Here is a 20,605-nt window from a genome sequence, read left to right as displayed (position 1 = left end):
CCTTAAGGCCAAACAAAATGCCAGACACACTTGTCATTGGTGATTCCATAGTCAGACACACTGACGTCCCGCTCACCAGACTGAGTAAAGAGAAGGTCACAGTAAGCTGCCTGTCGGGCGCTAGAATCCGCCACATAACGCAAGCACTCGGGTCTCTCAACAGCAGGTACAAGTACGACTCAGTCATTGTCCATGCTGGTGTCAACGACCTGAGACGTACCTCCTTGGACTACATGAAAAGGGACATCGAGGAGCTCTCTGATTATGTAGCCCAGGCAGGTATGACCCTGACCTTGAGCAGTATCCTACCTTCACCTAGAATGATGCCACAATACAGTGATAAGATTATCAGCTTTAATAATTGGCTTAAATTCTGGTGTCATTCAAAGGGGATCCAATGTCTGTCTGCCTGGGATGACATGCTGGACAAGCCACGCTGCTTCGCAATGGACGGCTTGCACCTGTCACCCCTGGGCTTCGGATATTGGCAAAGGCTCTTGCCACCCCATAATGCCTTTTTAGGCAAGGCTCAAATTCTAAACCTACCACCCTAGAACACCAAAAAGGAAAAAAAACTAAGGGTAATGCTGCTCAATGCCAGAAGTCTCAATCTCAAGATGCACGCACTCGAGGCCCTTCTCAATATGGAGAACATCGATGTCTGTGCTGTGACAGAAACCTGGTTCAAGGCTCCTGAGAGCACCCCAGCACTAACAGGTTTCACCTCATATCATGCGTTCTGGCCCCAAAGTCCGGACAACACCAAGAAAGGGGGGGGGGTGTCCATATTCATTAAGGACACCCACACCTCAAGGTTGGTGGCAACACACGATGCATCGGAGACCATCCAGGTGCAATTAACCATAGGCAAGACTGCTCTGCAATTTGTAGCATGTTACAGGCCACCCTCTCAAACTCAGGAACCTCACATGGCCTTCCTGAAAACATTGGAGGGGATAAATGTATCTCCAAACACCATCATACTAGGTGACTTCAACTACCCTAATATAGACTGGAAACACTACTCAAGCCCGAACACTCTAACCCAAAAATTCCTGGAGTTCATAAACTCAAATGCCATGGAACAACTAGTCACCATCCCCACAAGAGGAGAAAACATACTTGATCTCATCATCACGAACATGGGATCAAAATGTTCAACACCGGAAGTATACCCCTCACTGGTGAGACCAGATCATAAACTAATCTCGCTGGAGGTCCTCATCCCGCCCCCACCTGAAACAAAAAAGACCACAGTGAAAACTTCTCAAAAGCCGATTTCACACTTCTAAAAACTAGTGTGGTCTCCTTTAAGGCCCCTGAGCCAGTGGTAAACATTACTCAAACTGCTGAATCACTTACAAATGCCTTCTACCAGCACCTACAGGACTGCATGGATCAGGCAATCCCAAACAAAACTAAGACTCTCTGTACCAAAGGCAAGCGTCCAGTCTGGTGGACCCCAGCCATAAACAAGCTCTACAACAAAAGGAGGAAGCTACTACAAGATAGAGCAAAATCCTTGAAAGGTAAGACACCTTTGATCATTATAAGTAAAAAACTAAGAGCTCTCATAAAATCATCCAAGGCAAATTTTGAGAGAAAAATCGCCAAGGACTCTAAAGAGAATCATAAGGCCTTCTTTAGCTATGTTAGAAACCTAGGAGGAAACTCCCAGATATGCTCAGAATTAGTTCAAAATGATGTGAAAATTACTGAACCTACACACATTGCCAACATACTGGCTGACAGGTTCAGTGCAAACTTCTCCCCCCCCTCCCCCCCAAAAGGAGAGATATCTATTCCAGAGGATTGTAGCCCCCCAAGCATCTCCAACGCCCAGGTGAGAACTGCCCTCACTAAGGCAAAAAGCACAGCATCCATGGGACCGGATGGTGTCCCCGGCTGTGTGCTTCACGAACTCAACAAGGAATTAAACCCACAGTTAGGACAGCTGTTTAATCTTAGCCTCACCTCAGGATACGTACCCAAGGAGTGGCGCACGGCGACTGTGGTCCCACTTCATAAGGGCGGTGCCTCCACAGACCCTGGAAATTACCGCCCCATTAGCTTGACGAGCCTTATCTGCAAAGCCATGGAGAGGATCATAATGGAACTCATAAATAAAGACATAGGGAACTTGCAGACTTTGGATCCAACCCAGTTTGGCTTTGTCAAAGGCAGATCCTGCCTCTTAAACTTGGTTGACTTTTTGAGACAGTCACCAAGGCCATTGATGAGGGAAAGGCAGTCCATACAGCCTACCTCGACCTGGCAAAGGCCTTCGACACAATACCCCACTCAGGTATCATTGAAAAACTCATCAGCTTGAATGTAAACCCATACATCACAAGATGGGTTGCAAACTGGCTAAGTGACAGAACCCACAGGGTCAGAGTTGCTGGAGCCATGTCAGACTCAAAGCCTGTCACAAGTGGTGTCCCACAGGGCTCAGTCCTGGGTCCACTCTTGTTCGGCATCTACTTTTCTGAAGTACAAGCAAACACAGGAGGGTTATGGCTGACAAAGTTTGCAGATGACTGCAAACTGGGCGCCATAGTCGAAAACACATCTGACACAGATATCCTTCAGAAGGGCCTCACAGAAATGGATAACTGGTGCCAGAGCCATGGCCTGAAGTTAAGCGCCAAAAAATGCATAATCATATCCTTCGGGAAAAACAAGGTTACCCCTAGCTACCATATAGGTGGCAATCCACTGAGCACAGAAAAAGTCATCAGGGATCTGGGGACCCAGGTTGACAGTAGCCTTTCGTTTGACACTCATGTTGCTAAAGTAGTTAGGAAAACCTTCTGTATCGCCCACCTGATCATGAAGGGATTCACATCTAGATCAAGGGAGGTCATCGTCCCCCTGTACTCATCACTCATTAGACCTATGATTGAGTACAATGCCCTGTTCGGAATGTATCTGACCAGACACCTGCTGCAGCTTGAAAGGCCCCAAAAGTTCCTCACCAAAAGGATAAAGGGTCTCAAAAATATGTCTTATGCTGCCCAACTGAAAGAACTCCAGCTCTATTCAGTCTCATACCGCTTGCTCAGAGGTGACCTGTGCCTGACATATAAGGCCATGTCAAACCCAGATTTGATGAATATGCTTCACCTCAAAAAATCTAGATCCCTCAGAACCACAAGGGCGGGAGACTTAAACATTGACACGGTTATAAATAGAACGTGCTGGAGGGACAGATTCATCACCCAGAGACTCCCTATGCTGTGGAACAAAATCCCGGTACATGTGAGGCAGAGCACCTCTCTGGCCTTGTTCAAGAGGAATCTTGACCAATGGATGGGAGATTGCAGATATACCCCAGGGATTACTTCAGTGTCACTGCTTGACAGAGGCACAGCAAAACGATAGGCATAGTTTTTATTCAAACTAAAGGGGTGGCGAAAGCCACATAACTATGGGCTAGGCTTATAAATGCCCTTGGGCAGATAGCCTAGTATGAACCTATGAACCTATGAAAGCTAAATCTAGATATCCCAATGTGAGTTAGAGGCAGTTACAGGAGAAAAGTATTTTTATGTGACTGACCAAATAGCTAACTGTGTGCCAAAGTATAACACCACTAACAAAAGAAAAACAGTTCTCAAAAAATTGTAAAATATAGCTATTACAAATAAAATCTTTTTATCTTTTCCTGGAAAAGTTCCTTTGTAACTAGCAGTTAGGCAGATGTAAACACCACGTAATTCAAAATGATTAAACATTTAGTACATTTCTCTCAGTTCCACTCTTTTTGCATCTTACATTTATTTTAGTACATATATTTCAAGGGATTCACTTCAGAAGCTCGAAGTTTCAAAACTTCAAACGGCTAAGACCAGAAGATCAAAGTTTTGAAACTTCAAATGTTTTGAATGGAGATCACTGTGCAGTGCAGAATAGGATATTTACTGATCTGAAGTAGTTAACTTCATTTGTGCAGCAACCTATGGGAATCGGATCTGATTTCGGATCCGAGCTGGCAGTTTTCAACAGCTTAGCTCCAAGCTCCTCCCCCTACCCATATTCCCCTACCAACCCTGACTGACCTCAGATCTAGTTTGCCGCGGTTTAACCAACAGCAGCTCGATCTTGAGTTCCAGGCGTTTAGAGGTTTTTGTGAGGAAAATTTAACATTTTCTTTCTCTTTTCTACCCTACTTGGTTGTGAGTGCTTTCAGGTCCCCTTTTGACTAAAATCCTCCCTAGCTTAACTATATATTTTTTGTAATTAACCTCCCCCTTTAACCTCCCCCTTCCCTCATGGTTCCGTTAGGGTTGTGTGTGCGTGTTTGGGGCCTAACGTGTGTGTCTGTCCTTCTTTAAAATGTCTGAGGCCCCAAAGCCTATTTTTTCCAAGTGCACCGAGTGTGGCCATAAGCGGTCACCGGCGGATGGCCACACTCGGTGTGTGCTGTGCCTTGGGGTTGAGCACCTCTCTTCTGGTTGTTCCATTTGTGCGGCGTTCAACCCCAGGGCACTTAAGGACAGGAGGTCTAAGCTGATTCTGGCGGGTCTTCTGCCCCTGGATTCGGCTTCTACCTCTGGTCCTTCCGTGGCTCCCGCTGCGGCGGCTGCCACTCCTGCTTCCCTCCCCCCGGCCGGGACTCAACCTCCCGCCTTAGGCCCGGAGGAGTGGGAGGCTAGGAAAGAGAAAGGAGGGAGAAGCACCACAAGCGGCAGGCCGAGGCCTCCGCTTTGGCCCCCCGGCTAAGCGGTCTTCTCCCTCCAGGACTTCTGGGTCTCCTCCTTCTCGGATGCGGTCCCCTTGCTTTTCACCGGATCCTGAGGAGGAGGAGACCCGATCTCCTTCGAGGTCATCGAGGCAGCACTCCCGTCCCGCCTCAGTGGCCTCATCGAGATCGACCCGAAGCCTTACGGATGCAGATTTGGACCGGATGATGAGAAGATTCCTCCAGGCCCAACTGCAGATGGGAGTGCTCCTGTCTCCCCTCCCCCTCTGGGGGGGGGGAGCTTGACCCCCTTCTTTGCCCCGATAGCTCCTTCTCCGTCCCGCTTCCCGGGCTCGGAGTCTTCGGAGCCGGGCAGCCTTGGAGCCAGGGGTGTGTCAGCTCCGATAGTTTCGGGTACTTCGGTGCCGACACTTCCCTCGAGTCTGTCTGGTCCATTTTCGTCGGATCCGAGCTCTCTGAGTCGAGGGCTGAGCTTCAGATCCGGGGGTATCAGTATGCCTTCGGCTCCATCCAGGTCGGAGCATGCTGGTCCCTCAGATCCGATCGCTTCGGCACCGGTCCCGATCCGTCCGTCGGATCTGAGTGAGGGTCTGCTGTCGGATCCTAGAGAGAGTAGCTCTCCCTCTGCGTTCGACATGGTGGAGAGGGCTCTGTCGAGAGATTCCAGGCCCCCGGCCCTTGCCACAGCTCCACCCTGCACTCCTTCTCTGTTGGGCTCGACTTCCATCACCCGGCCCCAGAGACAGCATCCTTTGACGTCCCAGGTTGGAACAAGACGTTGCTGGTGAGACCTTCTCAGACAGCCCCCCCGAGGAGGTTCCTCACAAGTGAAAGTGCAAGAGGAGGCACCTGGAATCCCCCGAGTCCTTGACTGAGGACACGGATTTGGAGGAAGGGGAAGGCTCCCCAAGATCACCCCCCCGAAGATGTCTCTTTTGGTGACATCATGAAGATGCTCAGGATAAGGGGGGGTGGTCTGCCCCAAAGCCTGCCTCGGACGAATCCGTGTTCCTGGAGGCGTTTGGAGCAGGCCCGTCTACCTCTTGGGTGTCCCCTCCGGCCGAGCCCTTGGTAGATTTGATTACTACCAGGGCATGGAAGGAACCGGACACTGTGGAGCCAGCTTCCAAGCGCCCGGATAAAATTCTTAGCCCCCCCCCTCCGTCAAGTCCCATTGGAGTAATGGTCCCCCTGTAGATGCCATGTTGGTGGCGGCGGCCACCAAGAGGGAACTAGCTCAGGAGAGTCCCTTGTTCCACCCCCCGAGCAAGGAGTCTCGGTCGATGGACCGTTTAGGGAAGCAGGATTTTAGTTCGGCTACCTTCTCTGTGAAGTCGCTGAACTACATGGCACATGTTCTTCGACTGCAGCGGGACCTTATCAAAGAGTACGCTGCGTCGCCCCCCGAGTCCATGTCGGTGGAGGACAAACAGTTGCACTCCACCCGGATGGCCACTCTCCAATCTATTTCTAATACCTCTATGCGGCTTCTGTGCCATGCCACGGAAGGAGCCGCTAGAGCCAGTGGAGTGGGCCTCGTCATGAGGAGTCAGACCTGGCTCCGTCACTGTGATTTTGCGGAACCCTTCAAGGCGTCTTTCGCTAATGCCCCCTTCGATGGTTCTGCCCTTTTTGGCAAAACCGTTCGCGATACGTTGGTCCAGAGCGAGAAGGACGGGAAGACGTCTGCCATCGGAGTATGCTTCTCTGCTTCCCAGAGGTCCTTCTCCAAGAATCAAAAGGGACAGAAGAAGATGTTCCTGAAGTCGCAACAGTCTCGTCCCGCTCCGGACTACCAGCCCTTCCGCAGCAGAGGAGGGCAGAGGGGGCCCGAGGAACTTTGGATCCAGAGAACCTTTCTCGGACCAACCCACGCAACATCCCTGAGGGGTTGCCTAACTGCTCCACTCTGGAGGCAGTCGGGGGGCGTTTCTCTAAGCACCTAGCAGCTTGGGAGTCCATCACGACAGACCGCTGGGTGCTTCACATAATATCCAGAGGTTATCAGATCCCCTTTTCTCTTTACCCACGCAGCCCCAGATACCTCCCCGATGTCCCACCCAATCAGAGGGAGGCCGCAGCAACGGAAATCCAACAGTTGCTGGAAAAAAGAGCCATCCAACATGTCCCCCCAGACCAGTGCGAGTTGGGTTTTTACTCCAGGTTCTTCTTGGTGCCAAAAAAGCCGGGGGACTTAAGACCAATCCTCGACCTCTCCCCCCTGAACCTGTCAGTAAACAGAGAAATTCCGCATGGTCATCCTTCAATCCATTCTCCCCCTCTTGCAGGAGAACGACTGGATGTGCTCTATAGACCTCAAGGATGCGTACTACCACATTCTGATGGACAGGTGATCCAGACGGTTCCTCCGCTTCCGGCTAGGAGCCAGTCATTACCAATTCAGGGTCCTCCCCTTTGGTCTCACCACAGTCCCCAGGGTGTTCACCAAAGTGTTAGCGGCCCACCTGAGACTCCAGGGAATTCAGGTTTTCCCATACCTGGATGACTGGCTCCTGACCGCCCCAACAAGGCATCTACTCTGCGCAGCCAGAAACTACTTTCTTCGTCTAGCCCCCCGGCTGGGGATCACTATCAACATAGAGAAGTCGTCTCTTGCCCCGTCTCAGACCATAGACTTCATAGGGGCCAGATTAAACACAAACAAGCTCCTAGCCTTTTTGACCACGGACCGGCTACGAATCCTGAGGCTACATGTGCAGGCAATCATACAATCCCCAGCTCCTCCAGCGGAATTGGTCCTGAGGGCTCTAGGTTCAATGGCGGTGGCGATCAATCTATTGCCAATGGCGCGTTTGAACATGAGGATCTTACAATGGACCCTCCAAGTCCAGTGGTCCTTTCTTCAGTATCCTCTCAGCCATCCCATTCCCCTCAGCAGGGCTTGCAAGAGGGCCCTCTTATGGTGGCTCCAATCTCCGGACCTTCAGGAAGGACGCCCCTTTTCTATGGCCCCTCCCCTAGCCACAGTGACCTCGGACGCCTCCCGCCTCGGGTGGGGGGGGCATTGTTCGGGCAGGACAGTCCAAGGCATGTGGGACCTCACGGAGACTTCATTGCATATCATTGCCCTAGAGATGAGGGCAGTGCTGTGGGCGTTGCAAGCACTTCAGGACCTTCTTCCTGTAGGAACGATTGTGATTCAGTCGGACAACATGTCTGTTGTCTGGTACATCAACAAACAAGGAGGAACCAGATCTTACCTTACTCTGTCGAGAGGCCATGAGGGTGTGGGAATGGGCGATCAACCGTTTTCTCATAGCAACGCACATTCCGGGGCGGTCCAATATCCTAGCGGACAGACTGTCGCACCATCCTGTTACCTTACGAGTGGTCTCTGAATCTCGAGGTAGCGAATCGGATTTTTGCCGAATGGGGTCAACCCTGTTGCTATCTCTTTGCCTCTCTCTCGAACACAAAATGTTAAGACTACTTCGCTCTCATCCCCGGGGAATCTCCGAGAGATGCTCTGGTGCATGTTTGGCCTCCCGGTCTACTTTATGCTTACCCTCCTCTTCCTCTGATGCTAAAGTTTCTGCAGAAAGCCAGTCAGTTGGGGAGCAGGATAATCCTCATTGCCCCATTCTGGCCTCGTCAAGCCTGGTTCCCTTACCTTTGGTCTCATCTGGTGAATCATCCTTGGATTCTGGATCCCCTTCCGGATCTAATATCTCACCCCCCTAGATCTCCCAGTCCCAAACCTGAACAATCTCAAGCTCACAGCTTGGCTGCTCCAGTTCCACTCGTAGCTAGGACTTCCTGTATCTGTTCCCCTGTTAAAGCTATCCTAGTAGCAGCGCACAAGCCTTCTACTAGAAAGATCTATAGTAGCAAATGGAAGCGTTTCTCCATTTGGGTGGAACGTCGAAATTTGGATCCTTTCACAGCTCCTTTGCCCGCTGTATTAGACTTCCTGTCAGAGCTGTTTCATCAGGGGGCTAGCTCCTCCACAGTCAAGGTTCAACTAGCAGCTATCTCTCATTATCAAGTGGGAAATGAACTGGGCCCTTTGATCACCACGAAATTGTGTAAAACCCTTCTGAAGGGCACCTTTCTGCTCAGACCTCCAGTGAAGGATGTAGTCCCTCCTTGGGATTTAACGCTGGTGCTTCAGGCCTTGACAGCTCCCCCGTTTGAGCCTGCAGCTTCAGTAGATCTTAAATTCTTGTCATGGAAAACGGCCTTTCTTGTCGCTATCACCTCGGCTCGAAAGGTCTCTGAACTATAAGCCCTCTGTGTAAAACCCCCATACTTGACTTTTCACAAGGAGATAGAGTTTACCTCAGGACCAATCCCTCTTTTCTTCCCAAGATTGCGTCCGAGTCGAATATTAATCAGTCCATTAACCTACCAGTCTTTTTTCCTAATTACCTAAACAAAGGGGAATACAAATTACACACTCTGGATGTGCATAGACAACTTCGCTTCTACATCCACAGGACTTCTGGTCATAGGTAATCTGACCAGTTGTTAGTCTCCTTTGCCAAATTTAACTTGGGTAAATCTGTGTCTAAAGTCACGCTGTCTAGATGGATTTCACAGTGTATCCTTTTAGCATATGAAAGTTCTGGCAGGCTCGCACCTCAGGGAGTCCATAGTCACTCTACTCTATCTGTCTACCCCTGCGGCCTTTAGAGGTAGAGTCTCTTTGGATGATATTTGCTCGGCAGCCACTTGGGCCTCATCTCATACCTTTATTAGTCACTATAAATTGGACATTATCTCCAGAGGGAGAGCATCCTTTGGCTCTGCATTGCTCCGGAACATCCTTCCATGAAGGCCGCCCAAGGTTCAGGTAGCTGGGGACTCTGTCCCATAGGTTGCTGCACAAATGAAGTTAACTACTTCAGATTAAGAATTTATGTACTCACCATAACGTTCCATCTGAGTAGGTAAACTTCATTTGTCAGCAACCGTCCCCCCCTCCTGCCCCCTCAATCATACTCAGGTTTACACGGTGTGTTATCCATGTCATATTTGAGAATAATTATCTTCTAGCGGTATCTGCTTTTGGGCAAACGTGATCCGAGGTCAGTCAGGGTTGGCAGAGGATTATGGGTAGGGGGAGGAGCTTGGAGCTCGGATCTAAGCTGTTGAAACTGCCGGCTCGGATCCGAAGTCGGATCCGATTCCCATAGGTTGCTGACAAATGAAGTTTACCTACTCAGATGGAACGTTATGGTGAGTACATAACTTCTTATTTTTCTCACTGTAGTATGAACTCCGAGTTGGTATATTTATTTAGCAGGGGATGTGCGGGGAGGGAGGCTTTGTTTTTATTTTTGTTTTATTTCGTTTTTGAAGTTTCAAAACTTTTATCATCTGGTCTGGGCCATTTTGAAGTTCAGAGTTTTGAAACTTTGAGCTGTAGAAGTAGATCCTTTTCAAGATACTGCAACATCACGAGGTATCCACATATTAGTGAAATGCATATGATGATTACAAATCAGCTGTGCATGCATTCTTGATAGAGTATTAAACAAGGCACTGAAGTAGCATTGTTGATTGCAATAGAGGAAAAAACCTTCAAGACAAAGCCATTCTGTATCTGTAGTACCTTGAGAAAAAGCTTTTTAGGACTTAAAATGACAAACTTTCCATAATATGTAAATGCATCAGTTAATTAATAAAAAACTGATTTCAACATATTGTTTTAACAAATATCTCCAGTTGATTTCAGTATTTAACCATAAGCTCATTGTACCAGTTTTTTAAAATATAAATTTTTCTTGTATAACTGATCCTGTAATGGCCTAACTTCCCCTTTATTAACTTGATATTGCACTAAAATAGTGGATATTAAATCTGTTGGATTACTTGTATGTGAATTAGTTAAATGAAATGCTACAGAACTTTGAGACTTGTTTTCCAATATCCCTAACTTGCTCCTGTAATCTTGCTTTAAATTTCCTACTTGTTTATCCAATATAAAACACTTTGCATAGACATGCAAGATTATATATCAGATATATTGTATTGAAATTAAACTTGCCTTCAGTTAGAAACTTTATAAAAATGTCCAGTAAATAAAATTACAAGGGGTGACTGTTGTCACCTCTCTCTCTCTCTCTCTCTCTCTCTCTCTCTCTCATTTTAGATCTCTTAAACTATGAACCAGAATGTCTTTAAGATTTTGTGTCTTAATGAAAGATCTTTCAGGATTCTGTCTCCTTTAGTATAGCTTAATCCTCAAGAATCTTTTTAGTAAGTCTTTTTTCAATATTCCCCAATTTTTCTTAAAACTCTTATCAAATTGTTTTGTTAACCAATTAAATTAACAAAAATTGTGCACTATCCTCATTTATATTTGTTTTTTTATTGATGTTATTCTCACTTAATTGTTCTCTTGATTTAGCTCTTTGTCCAATTTGCAGCAACTACACTATCTTAATCATAGCTCTCTATTAATTTCTGAAATTTGTTTAGCTTCCATCTAATAAACCTCAACATAATTACTACAATTTGTCTTGCTCTTATAAATGCACCACGTTGAATTTTTAGTTGTATGCTTATAATGATGACTAGTTGCATCCAAAAATTCACTAGAAGTTGTTGGTTTTCTATATACTTAGGTACATAATCTCTTTCCTAGACGTTTACTACATTTAACGTAACCTGATAAGCCTGTATCAAACAAAATCTGTTTTAGTTGTATTAGCCATAAAGGTGTTGCTATGGTGATCCTTTTGCTAAAAAAAAATCAAATTGTCTATTTATAATAGCAAATCACCTGATTAAAGATATGGCCATATACATGCTCATTTTTCAAATAAACCAATAAACAGATTTGCATACAGTGGTGCAAATGGAGCACCCATGGCTATTCCTTTAGTTTGTCTTTACCATATCTCATCAAAAGTTAAAATTAAAGAAAACAACTCACCAGTTACACAACACAACTGTTTTTGAGGATCATCTTTTAATAAACAATACAAAGTTTTTATAGTCCAGATTTTAACTATATATTGGTATATAAACTATACAGATCAAAACATTTCCTGTTGCGACACTACTTCAGATATCTTATTTAAAAAATGCCGAGAACCCCTAATATAAAAAAAGTGATAAATGCACTTCATTATGTGACTATTAATCACTTTACCTATAAATTCTATTAAGTTAACATACCATGAAAAATTAGGACTTCAGGGAGGTTGTCATCTTTATGTATTTTGGGAAGACAATATAAAGTATCCTAGCACTCAAATTAAATAGCTGTCTCTAAACATCTCCAGTGAAGAAACCTGACAGCTGTCATCCTACTAACTCGTGTAATAAAACATTTGCTCATATTTCTTCCATCATGTAATTTAATATGTCTGTTATTCAAATGTTCTAAACACATTTTAAGATCGGTCTACAATAGATTTGGTTTGACATCTGTTTATCACGTTAATTTAAATTGAGTACATTTCTTTAGAAGGTAAATTTAGTAAATTTCTTTAGAAGGTAAAGTAGGACACGGGTTATGTACTAGAGTATATAGAAAAACAACTTCCAGTGAATTTTTGGATGCATCTAGTCATCATCCCAGAGTTGAAGCATTTTATGGTAAATATATGAGAGCAAGGGAAATGTATAGTAATTATGATGATTCTAAGATGGCAACCAAAGGAACTCTACAAATGTTTTAAGGAGGGGATAGGATTATGATAATGTAGTTTCTGCATATTGGAGAGCAACTACTAAATCAAGGAGAAACATTAGGTGAGGACAAGTTTAGGAACAAAATAGGAATGTAATAAAGAATAGTACAGACATGCTTTCATTACTCAGTTTAACATATTAACATTCAATTTTTTTCAATAGTTTTACAAAAGATTGGGACATATTGAAAAATGATTCTTATTATTGAAAGTTTCTAGAATCTTAAAATATATTTTGAGTAATATATTTTTTAAGAGACCCAATATGACGAGATAAAAAGTGACCATAGGGTACTTACTCACGTGGTCAGTATATTTCTTAGTCTTATTGATGGAACTTTCTTGAAAAAAAAAATTAAATAAAACTAGGTTTCAAAGTGAAAGTACAGTTTACTACAATATAGTAAGTATGGTATATGCTATTGTGTATATATAGTGTTTTATATTGGACAAACAAGTAGGAAGTTTAAGATTATTGGAGTATGTTAAGAATATAAGAAAATGGAATTCTTTAAGGTCCTGCACTGTTTCATTCCACTAATTCACATGCAAGTAATCCTGCAGATTTAACAGACGCAATTTTAGAGCAATATCAAATTAGTATATGGGAAGGCAGGCTGTTGTAGGATTGGTTGTTATTTAAGGAAAGTGTATATATTTTAAAATAGGTATAATGAGACCTGGCAGAGTTAAATCAATCTGTTATAACAAATTTTTCCATGTGTTGATATTGGTTGCATTGTTTTAGCTTTTCTTTCTTGTTTGACATGATGTCCTTCAAGGATGCATCTGCAGTCCTTACAAATGGGTTGTCCTGTCGTCAGGCAGCCCTTCGGTCGGCCGGATTCCAAAGTCTGGGTCTGGCCTCGGCTGGTGTCGCACTTCACCCGACGTCATAGCTGCAGTTCTTCGGGTATAAAAGCATCAGCCGACGCCATTTTCCTCAGTCTTTCTTGCCGCGTGGCGCCCGAAGCAGAAGCTGTTCGCAAGTGCCGGTCGGTCAGATCCAAAGATTACTACTACCGAATACTACTTCGAAGACTTCTAAAAAGCTAAGTACCCCGTTGGGGACTCTTTCTTGCCTCAGCCGATGTCAGCAAAAGTGAATAACTGTTTAACTTGTGGGAAACAAATACCTCATAAAGATTTCTACTCTTACTGCTTACCTTGTTTAGGCCCAGACCACGACGTAGCAGCTTGTTTAGCCTGTGCTTCGTTCAACCGACGGACACTTAGACGTCGGTCGGAGTTTGCTGAACATTTTTTCGGCTCAGATTTCGCGTACATAATGCCGTCGGATCCTCCGACTTCACAAGTTGTTAAGAAACGCAAAGAAAAGGACCGACACTCGCGGTCCACGGTTTCGGCCAAAACCGTGGTTAAGCAAACCGCGAGTGTCTCTGTTTCGGCCGAAACCGAGCAAACGGTTCTAACTTCAGCCGAATCCATGACTACTACCGAGGCCCCTTCTAACCTGGTTGAATCGGCCTCTGAAATTCAACCTGCTACTGTGGTTTCACAAGAATTATCGGACACCATCCCTTTGGATGTTTCAACCCCTGCACATGGTGCTGCTAGGCCGCCTGCAGCCATGTCCAAAAAGGCCTTTGCCAGGGCTAAAGCAGCCAAAACTTCTAAGTCTGTGCCTGTTAAGCCCCCCTCTCACAGGCCCAGCTCCAGTTCCCAAATGCTTACTCTGGCAGAGGATCTCATCTCTTTAATAAGGGGATCCCAACCTCATCCAGACAGGGCCTCTCAACCACCTCCAGAAAAGAGACCTAGAGCAGAGCCCCCTGAGCCAGTGTCCTCAGATGATTCTTCTGATGATTCAGACAATACAGACCACCCAGAGGCTCCTTTCTCTCCTTATGAAGACTCCGATGCTGAGGAATCTATTCCTTCTGCCTCTCCACCAGAGGAATTTTCCTTTGGGGAAACCTTACATGCCATGAGGGAGCAATTTCAATGGCAGGGGCAAGATTTCTCAGATTCAAGGAAAAGGCTTAGGACTTTTTTGCATTTACCACAACATAGGCCTTTAGCTATACCTCCAGTTCTTCCTGTTGTAGATGATGCATTTAATGATGCCTGCACTGCTCCTGATACTTTGCCTCCAGCCCCTGCTAAGCCCGATAGGTTCTACAGGGTCCCGGACACACATCACCATTTATACAAGGCTCCTTTTGCAGATCCCGAGACTATCTCCCAGGGGCCTAAGGCAGTAGCTTCGACCTCAGTTAAAAATCCCCTCCCCTCTGAAAGGGAATCCAGGTCCTTAGAGAGATGGGGTAAAAAAAGTATACACCTCTGCTACTCTCTCAGCTAGGGCATTGAACTGTCAGTTTCATATGATCCAATACCAGGAGTTTATGCTTGATCAGTTAACTAAGAAACTGTCCTCTGATGACTCTTTAGATAAGAAATATGTTCTAGAAATGGTGCATAACATTCAGCAGGTTAGTAACCATTCTTTAAAATGTGGCTATGATGCACTGGAGGCTTCCTTTAGATCAGCCATGACTGGCACAGTTATCAGAAGGCATGCATGGTTGAAAGAACAGGTCTTGCCAGATCATGTTAAAGCAAAACTGTTAGATGCTCCTATGGATAAGGTCAATTTATTTGGTTCTCCTGCTCAGCAGGTACTGAAGAAAATGGAAGAGAAGGCAAAATCTGTACAAACAGTGAGAGATTTCTTACAGGTTCAGCCTCCAAGGTTTAGCAGGAACTGGCCTTCCAAAAATTGGTCTTTCCAGACTCCTCTAAAACACAGAGAGGCAGGAATAGGTGTTCGAGGCAGAAACCAATCTAGAGGAGGTGCCTACAGGGGACGCCAGTGGCAAGGAAACAACCAGCGAGGCACAGACACAACTACTACCACTGCAACAGGACAATCACAGTGACTTGGCTCTGACACCGCCTACCAGGGAACAAATAGCAGCACCCTTAGGCGGAAAGTTAGCCTTATTTTCAAAAAACTGGCACTGCATCACAAGAGACAAGTGGATTTTGCAAACTATAGACCAAGGCTACAGGTTTCATTTCCATACTTTACCAGGAAAAAGAGGAATGCCAAACCTACCACCAAATCAAAAGACAGAAGCTCTAAAACAAATAGCTCAATTAGCAAAGATGAGAGCTGTGGAAAAGGTACCATCTATGGAACAAGGAAAGGGATTTTACTCCAGACTCTTCCTGGTACCAAGAAAAGAGAAAAATTGGAGGCCTATTCTCGACCTGTCCGCTTTAAACACATTCATCATTGTTCCAAAATTCAAAATGCTGACCCTACAGCAACTTCTTCCCATGCTGGGCAAGGAGTCTTGGCTGGTGACTCTAGATCTCAAGGAGGCATACCTGCACGTCCCCATACGACCAAATTGCAGAAGACACCTCAGATTTCTTGCAGGAGCAGAGCATTATCAATTCTCAGCATTGCCCTTTGGCTTATCTACTGCGCCCAGAGTGTTCACGAAATGCCTGGCATCAGTAATCGCTCACTGCAGGCTTCAGGGAATCCAAATATATCCATACCTGGACAACTGCCTGATACAAGCGGATAACAGAAACAAGCTAACAGAAGACTTACAAAGAGTCATTTGCTTACTGCAAGCCCTGGGATATACAGTCAATATAAAAAAATCAAGACTGATACCATCCCAAAGAATAACCTTCTTAGGTGCAGAATTGGACACAGCAAAACAGATGGCATTCCTAACTGCAGAAAAACAAGAACAACTTCCTCTCTACTTCTTGGCATTAACAAAGCAGAGCCAACTAACAGCAAGGAAAGTACTGCAGGCCTTGGGCTTCATGGCATCCTGCATAATCCTGGTCCCTCATGCCAGACTACATATGAGAAAGCTACAGTGGTACCTGAAGAATTTATGGTCTCAACACAGGCACAGCCTAGAAACCGAAATACCACTAATCCCATGCCTGAAACAAAGGTGGGCTCAGGCATGCCAGTCAAACCCAGGTTTGCCCTTCCACAGCATTCAACCAAGCCAAACCATCACAACGGATGCCTCAGACCTCGGTTGGGGGGCCCACATGCTGGACAAGTGCATACAAGGCTTATGGACTCAAGATCAGCTGCACCTGCACATAAATCAAAAGGAAATGCTGGCAGTAAAACTGGCAATCCAGAATTTCAGACCATTCCTCCAAGAAGGGCAGTTGATGATAAGGGCAGACAACACCACAGTCATGTGGTACATCAACAAACAGGGAGGCACTCACTCATACCCTCTATGCCGGATGGCACTGGACCTATGGAATATGGCTGTGAGCTACAACATTCAGTTACAAGCAATTTTTGTACCGGGAAAAGAAAACATCCTAGCAGACATATTAAGCAGAACTACCTCGGATGCTCACGAATGGATGCTACACCCGGACATCTTCAAGGCCATCACAAGGAAATGGGGACTACCACAAATAGACCTATTCGCATCCCCACTCAATCACCAGCTCAAGAAATTCTGCACAAGGACGTACCACCCACTTGCTTGGAAGGTGGACTCTCTATCCTTCAGTTGGAAAAGCCTGACAGCATATGCATTCCCACCTCTTCCTTTGATGCACAAGGTGCTATTGAAAATCAAAGAGGAACGTCCAAGGATCATTCTGATAGCTCCAGACTGGCCAAGACAACATTGGTACCCATTACTGAGGAGCATGTCTCGGGGGCAAATGTGGACACTACCCCTGATTCCTTTGCTGTTAACTCAGAGAGGCTACAACACCCTGCATCCAAACCTGAAAACTCTGCAGCTGACTGCCTGGAACATTACATAACAGCAACTAACCCAGATTTATCCCAAAGGGTTAAAGACATTATCCTTGAGGCCCGCAGACCTTCAACAAGAAGGAACTATGCAGAAAAATGGAAAAGATTTCTCATTTGGACTACTGAAAGGGGAAAAGATGTGTCAAAGGTAGACATAGCCAACATCCTGGAGTATTTGGCAGAGCTTTTCCATACAGGCCTGTCCTATTCCTCCATCAAGATACATGCATCAGCTATTTCTGCAGAATACAGCTTCGATCCCCCTGTCTTCTCGCATCCTCTACTCAGGCAGTTTCTGAGAGGAATTAAAAATGTAAAACCTCCTAGGAAACCACCATTGCCAGCATGGGACTTGAACTTTGTGCTAGAAAAATTGACACTCCCCTTTCGAACCAGCAGCAACAGCAGAACTTCAACACCTATCCTGGAAAACTGCTTTCCTGCTGGCAATTACCTCAGCAAGAAGGGTTTCTGAGCTACAGGCTTTAATGGCAGTACAACCCTTCCTAATCTTCCATCAAGACAGAGTGTCCATGAGAACAAATCCTACATTTATGCCTAAGGTGGTATCCAGAGTGTCTTTAAACCAGGCTATCCACCTACCTACATTCTTCCCCAATCCACAGAACAGGGGGGAAAGACTGCTGCATACTTTGGATGTACATAGACAGTTGCGCTACTACCTGGACAGAACCAAGGGCAATAGAAAAACTGACCAGCTTCTGGTAGCATATGCAACAGGAAGGGAAGGAAAAGCAATTTCAAAACAGACAATCTCCAAGTGGATAGGAAATTGCATCAGATTCTGCTACTCCTACCATGGAAAGCAAACTCCACAGAACATAAGGCCTCATTCTACAAGGGCTACAGCCACTACCACAGCTTTCTTACGAGGAGTGGCTACCAAGGACATTATAGAGGCTGCTACTTGGACCTCCGTGCATACATTTGCCAAGCATTATAACTTACCTCTATATTCTAGATCCCGAGCAGGGTTTGCCACTGCTGTTTTGCAAGGGATCCTAACTACACCATAATTTCTTCTTCCTCCTCCCCTAGTTTGGCTATGGTATTCTACCCATTTGTAAGGACTGCAGATGCATCCTTGAAGGACATAGTACAGTTTTGTACCTACCATAAATGTAGATGTCCGAATAGGAATGCATCTGCAGTCAGGATTACCCACCCTCCTTCCCCTCTGAGGTATTCCTAGGGCATTTGCCCATCTAATAGCTAGCTGGGGGGGATCTCTTATGGTGTATTTGTTTGTATATATGTACATACATGCTTATTTTTTGTGTTTGCCTTCTACTATTTGGAAACATTGGCATTTATCCAAAATTTAGCTATCCAAGAGGGCAACTGGCATTTGGGGCAAGAAACACTGAGGAAAATGGCGTCGGCTGATGCTTTTATACCCGAAGAACTGCAGCTATGACGTCGGGTGAAGTGCGACACCAGCCGAGGCCAGACCCAGACTTTGGAATCCGGCCGACCGAAGGGCTGCCTGACGACAGGACAACCCATTTGTAAGGACTGCAGATGCATTCCTATTCGGACATCTACATTTATGGTAGGTACAAAACTGTACTTTTGTGAACATGTTATGCAATACTGTGTGTTTAACTCCCAAAAGGCTTTTTGCCAAAGCACTAGAGATGCAGATTACTTGCAGTGAAATCATTTTTGTATTTTTGATTGTGATAGTTACAGTAGTGCACTAATACAATATGTAGGGTGCAGGCTTCACTTCTCTAAGTTGCTAGTAAACAAGGGGACTATTGCAACTAGTTGCACTCATGTACTCCCTTTTGCAGCTTTTATAATTACACAGTTGTGTTCAGATTTAATTTATATTCCATTACTTCCAACACCAGTGCATTGGAATGCCTTCTTTAAATAGTGTTTATATTAAATGCATGTTCCAGGTGGCTGAAATAACACTTATCTATGTATTAACTGCATACACCACAGAAATAGACATGTTTCAGCAATCTTAAATAACTTATCTAAGCTTGCACATTTGCAGGATGTGATCCAGGCTTTTTTGTGAAATGTGTACAGATAGCAGAAGTAATACATTTCCTAGACAATAGTAAATCAATGTTGTGTCAATATGGACATTTTTAATTAGTATAAGCCATGTTCATGCTAATGTTATAGATGTAAGCATATATAAATCTGTATCACTAAACACTGACTATTTTCTTACAAACAAGCTCTCTCTCTCATTATTGAAAAAATGTGTATAATACCCTGGTGTAGAGTGCTGTTCTTCATAAAACGAAGTCCATGGTGACATACAACCACAAGTAAGCTTGGGTTCAACAGTGAAAAGGCACAAGAGCGAATATAGGACTAAAGCATAATGCAAGTGAATATGCGCACAAAAAGTTGCAGGTATGAAAGCAAATTAAATAGCATAGTAAAATGTTGTAACTTACAATAGTTTAAAAAAAAGATGAACAAGTTCTCCAGCTTCTCACAAAAATTCTGCACATTCATATACCTAAATAGTAATAAAAGATGATCTTTGTGTTTCACTGTTGCAGTCATCACATTTGGGTTATCCCTGCCAGGGTAGTCCTCGGCCGGCCTGAATACCAGAGACTTAGTATTTCTGCGTTGGTTGCTGTCACTTGAGGACCGACGTCAGGTTGTCAGTAGTATAAAGTAAGGCAACTAACGCCATTACATCAGTCTTTCTTGCCGTGGAGCCCGAAACAGAAGCAGTTCGCATAAGTGCCGGTCAACCGCTACCTGAGTTTTCATCTTTGAATTGAAGTTGAAGCCTTCTAAAGTCAAGTTACCCCATTTGGAGCTCCTTTTTTCTTGCACTAACCGATGTCAGAAAATGTTAATAACTCTCTCGCCTGTGGAAAGCAAATACCACACAGAGACTTCCACTCTTACTGCATCACTTGTTTAGGCCCAGACCACAATGTCCCCTGTTTTCGCTTCTGTGCTTTGTTCAACGCCAGGACTATCTGTCATCAGGCCCTTATTGTAGCCAGATATTTTCATTTACAGTCCTTGAATTCAGATATGGCTTCGGTAAGCCATCCGACAGCAGATCTTATGAATAAACGTAAAGATAAAGACAAACTGTACAGGTCCAAACCTACTGATTACGCTTCCATTAAGCTAGTCGTCAGTGCTCCGGTACTCAGTGAGGTGCTTTCGCAGCCCCTGATGTCTGCTTCAGTTGATTCACAGGCCGCTACCGAGACCCTTTCGGAGTCCGGTATGCCGCAAAACTCTTCTTCAACTAAGGATCCTGTGGTCGTCTCTACCTTGGCTAGGTCCGGAGCCACTGAGCAGGTACCGGCTTCCTTCACACTACCAAATCTCAGTGCAAACTAATGTCTTCTTTCATGACTACCATTCTTTCAAAAACAACAGAGTTTCTTAGGCCCAGGGTTCGAACCACACCCAAGAAACCGA

The sequence above is a fragment of the Protopterus annectens genome, chromosome 3.part1, assembly GCF_019279795.1.
Source record: "Protopterus annectens isolate FY-2018-M chromosome 3.part1, PAN1.0, whole genome shotgun sequence".
In the NCBI taxonomy this organism is placed as follows: Eukaryota; Metazoa; Chordata; order Ceratodontiformes; family Protopteridae; genus Protopterus; species Protopterus annectens.
This window is presented reverse-complemented; position numbering follows the sequence as displayed.